This window comes from Engraulis encrasicolus, chromosome 18 (assembly GCF_034702125.1).
Source record: "Engraulis encrasicolus isolate BLACKSEA-1 chromosome 18, IST_EnEncr_1.0, whole genome shotgun sequence".
Lineage (NCBI taxonomy): Eukaryota > Metazoa > Chordata > Actinopteri > Clupeiformes > Engraulidae > Engraulis > Engraulis encrasicolus.
This window is the reverse complement of record NC_085874.1, coordinates 41821871-41826870: the sequence shown is the minus strand read 5'-3', so window position 1 is coordinate 41826870 and position 5000 is coordinate 41821871. Positions and strand designations below refer to the sequence as shown.

The window sequence follows — 5000 nt, the reverse complement described above, 5'->3', positions numbered from 1 at the left end:
GAAAAAACACCCACCCACCCAAAGACCCCTTTTTTAACCCACAGATGATGATTGTATGTAAGCTGCCCAATTGCATAGGAAACCGCCGAATCTGGCAACACCGTCTGATAGTCTGAAGAAAGAAAGCTCAGTTATTTTAATCTACCCACCCATCACACATGCACACATACACACACACACACACACACTACTTTCACTGAAGAGAAAAAAAAACGGAGAAAAGTGAGATTCGGCCTGAAAAGTAGCCTACGCTGCTCCCCCGCACTCAGAGGAACCGGCCATTGTAACAAATCTGGAAATGTTATTACTGTAGACTCAGACTGTAGCTCCTTCCAAATAAGACACTTAATTTGGTCAGACTTTGCCACAGGGAGGGCCGCAATCTACAGTGCAGACTGTGGGAGAATTCCAGGGAACATACACTGGCTAATAGTCACATGAATGACATTAGATAGGTAGAACTGTCTAACCGCTAACAAATTCAAGATGGCCTCTAAAACAGGGATTCGTAACCATAGGGCTCAGAAACTTGAGGGCCGCGGAAAAGTTTCAATCTCGCACCGGAGGGCCACGTGGGCCATGCAAGATGCTGAAGACAGCGTGCGTCTTTTTAATCTAGCGCAGTTCTGCTGCTTAAATGACCACGCACCGCTGTTTTTTTTATAGTGGAAGATGCGACGTCAAAGACAAGACGGCAATACAGTGACTCAACAGTACACGAATGGAGAATGAGAAATTACCAACCGGTGTGAAGTGTAATTTGCCGACGTCTTCTCTCCTCAAGTTCAGTTACAAAATAAGCGATTGAAACGTTTCTCAAAATGATTCTGTTTACTGACAAAGCAAACTATGTTCTGGCGTCGCATCTGCACATCACTAAGTAAAACCGTCTTATATATATATATATATATATATATTATATATAGGCCTATATATGATGTGGTCATGGGCAATATTAGATGGGCCCCGAGCCACTCTGCACCGAAAAAAATGGGCCTCAACGTCAAAAAGGTTAAGAATCCCTGCTCTAAAACACTGCAGTGCCCCAGTGTCAATCAAATAAACCATGTGACATGATATAGATTCTCACATGTAATAAAGACACAACTTAAAGGCATGCTATTCTTTTTATATATTTTATAATGTATTTTTAGGGAGTTTTTCATGTCTTTATTTGATAGCGATAGTGAAACGTTGACAGGAAACACGTGGGAGAGAGAGACTGGGCAGGGTTGGGAAATGATCCCGCCCCGGCCATACTCGCACCTGGGTCCACAACATCATGGGCATGCAGGCCCAAATGTGAAGGGCTTAAGGCGTGCTATTCTATACCTGTTGCTGCCTCCAAAACATTTCAGATTGGCCTAAATTTAATGGTTAGTTACCCTTTAAGTTTTTTTAAATTTACTGGTAAGTTACCCTTTAAGTGTTTTCAGGCAACCATGAATGACGCTTTGGCCCACCAATCTTGGTTGCCATGGCAAATGGAATGTACCCTAATCCAAATTGGCGTCATTAACCCTTTACTTTGTTCTCCTCCAGAAGCTAGGCCTACAAGACACCCTAGCCTGATTATCATCGACTTTCAAGTCTCTTCGAGACTTGGTCTGACCAAGAGCATAACAATTAACATTTCCCAAACAGCATTTCCCAAATGGCCTCCTTTGGTTTGCTAATGATTGTTTGCTTCCCAACAAAGTGGGAGGAGTTCCCGTATTTGAGGGAACTCAGAAAGTATTTGTCTCTCAGAAAGTACTTGACTCTTGACCTGACTGGTAGCAACGCTGAAGCTGTTGCCTCACTAGGAGGGCACAGCCTGGCTACATCAGCCCTACCAAGACAAGGGCAGTAACTATACTGTCGTAATATTTTTATTATCATATGGTTCTTATGCAGATTATTATATGTACATGTATATGTGACTGTATATAGAGTTCCAGTTGTGTTAAGCATAGTCTGTGCCTGAGTGTAAGGGCCTGTCGGTTGAGGTGTGTCCAAGCTAGTTAGCATGTGTAAAGCATCTGGCCTGGGTGGGCCAAGACCTATAAAAGACCCAACGATGCCACAGGCTAGTGTGCGTCCTACCTAGGGAGATCAGCGAGAATACTGTCTCTCGCTAGGATGTTCCCTGTTCCAAATCTGGAGCAGCCTAATAAAATCTTCAGTAAACTCACCAGATCAAGAGTGCCTGTCTGACATTAATGGAGAAAAACCCCACTATACCATCATATAACATGAGAAATTTACCTTCGAAGTTGTCATAGTCCATAAGCTTAGCCTACTATAAATTAACTTAATCGACAAAGGAGCAGTGATAACGGTTATAACTCTTGTTATTGTGACTCTTCTATGGTGCTGTGGCATGCATTTATGGCTAAGCTAATCTACAATGCAGTGGCTTTAAGTGGCTGTCAGTGATGACGCATTTATGGGCAAGTAATTAGACCTCTCTTTTAGCTAGGGATGGGCATACAGTGAAAAGTTCTTCGTCGATCGTCGGGAGAATTAATGATTAATAATCGGTTAACCATTAACATTTTTATATTAGGGCCTAAAAACAGCACACATTTAGGCCCACCATGCCCTATACTCTTGTATAACAAAAATACATCAAAAACATAATGTTTTTCTTTGAGGATTTGTTTTTATTAACAATACAAGTGTCAAGTGATTAACAAGAAAAGTTAAACCTGAAATGCGCAAACGAGGGAGGCTTCAAGTTGCGAGCCAACAACAAAGGCACATAACGGTGCAGACATCGAGGCGAGGCTATGTTGAGATGAATCACCGCCGTCTTTTACAAGGCTTGGATGCGCGGTGTTCAAGTGATACATCATGGACGTTGTCGATTAACTGTATTTGTAATTCACATTGCAGTAATTACAGTACACTTTGTCATTTTCTAACCGAAAGTAGAATGAGATTAGCCAACATTTCCAGGCAAAGGAAACATCTTTTCTAGAGCCAAATAGATTGAAATTTACCTCAAAATAGCAATGCAATTTCGTTACAAACAATATCCAACACAAAATGATCACTTACAGACTTATATTGTCCAAGGCTCAAGTGTGAAAAGATATTAAGTGTGGGAGAGATAAAGTCTGGTGGCTTTACGGCAGAAAACACTTGAAAAAACTGGCTGCAACTAACCAGGAAGTAGAGTTGTGCTTAATGCGCAGTACCGCGAGAAAGTCCACTAGGTGGCGGTATTCACCATAGGATTTACATGAGAGAAACGAAACTCAGGCATGGAATTCAATGGAAGGCAGAACAACCTACATTCAAGTTTTTGTTTTGTTTTTGTTTAACGGTTCGTCGGCGAAAATTAATTTCTTCGACTAAATGTTTAATGATCAATCATCGGTTAATCGGTTAATTATGCCCATCCCTACTTTTAGCATGACGTCTGTGGACTGTGGGAGTGGACTCTTTGTTTTGTATATCAAATTATTATTTAAACACTCTCAGTAACAGAAAACAACATCAGAAAGGACACATGTTCAAAGGTTTCAGTAGTCCTTTGTTTAATGAAATAAAATAAAATATAGCAAAAACATGTAAAATCAAAAGCAATATTGAGAATGGACTAGGGATGCAAATTATCGATTAATTCATTAATCGTTAGTTGATTCCCCTATCGATCGATTTACGATTAAATGATAAGCGGCATTTTCCCCATGAAATCTCAATGTTTCTCCAACATAAAACTACTACATCTAAAAATCACAATTAAAAATTTAGATAAAAACCTACATTTAAAGTAATTCTATTTAAATTCTTTAATTCAAAGGTGATTTAAATATTCCCACTATTCAAACCTCTCTTCACACACACTCTTCATATGCCCATTTCACCAAGGTCTGTTGTCAGTTGAATAGGCGATTAATTGTGATTAATGTTTTTTCAATCGATTAATGCATTGAACTATTAAAGTCGATTGATCGATTAATCGTTTGCATCCCTAGAATGGACTCATTATATAATCCATCATCACCTCTTTAAGACACCAGTACTTCCTCAAGACTTCTGTTTTCCATATGCCACACAACTGCCTCTGTGTCAAATAACTAAACAGCACCAGCCACAAAGTACACTAGCAAACAGGTCAAGTTAATTTTCAGGTTGAAAAAAACAACAAGACAAAAGCGAGTATATCAGCTATTAGGCCTCCCTCTGATAGGCTCAATTACTAGTGTTTACTGTAAGTATATTACTTATGCTATTATTTTTAGAATACTAATATACAGGGATCTAAATTAACACTAGCCAACCAGACTAGATTACCAGCCAAACACACACTCACTAATGGGTAAAAGTGGATGGTAGGTTGGTCTTTTCTATCAGCAAAACTGAATTTCACCAGCATTGTCCGGTTGGCTGGTATCAATTTAGATCCCTGTATATTAGTATTCTAAAAATAATAGCACAAGTAATATACGTAAATACTAATAATTGAACGTGTCAGAGGGAGGCCTTACAGCTGATGAATCACCAGTTCTGCTTTCAATCAGCTTCCCTCAGCATCACTGACTGAACACAGACACTGCACTTGCCCTCATCTAGTCCAGTGTTTCTCAAACTTTTTCAGACCGAGGACCACTTGGTCTACCCAAAAATGTTCAGGGACCACTTGTCAACAGAACTGTTGAGGGGTGCTAATTTGACACAGCTTATGTCAATGCAGATCACTTAACATACTTCTTTAATTCACATTACAAGCCTGTCTTATTGTGGTGAAAATAAGACTTCAGCAAAGTTTAGGTTTGCAATTATGTTACAAATACAGCTTACTGCTAGCTTATCTTGGAAAAAGAAGAAAATCCAGTTGCGAACAACCTGAGCTCTGTCACGAAACCACCAGTGGTCCCCGGACCACACTTGGAGAATCACTGACCTAGTCTAACTGTCTTCATCTGCTCTCCCCATCACTTATGAGGCAAAGGGAAAAGACACAAATGGCCATCTGCCCACAGTGAAGAGAAGCGGATGTCCTCTGAGAT

At 40.0% G+C, this 5000-nt stretch overlaps 1 protein-coding gene across 1 annotated transcript in view; it reads right to left on the bottom strand.

The window, feature by feature from the left end:
- Positions 1-5000, bottom strand: part of gareml (GRB2 associated, regulator of MAPK1-like) — a 45885-nt gene that overhangs the window by 17858 nt on the left and 23027 nt on the right. The window lies entirely within an intron of this gene.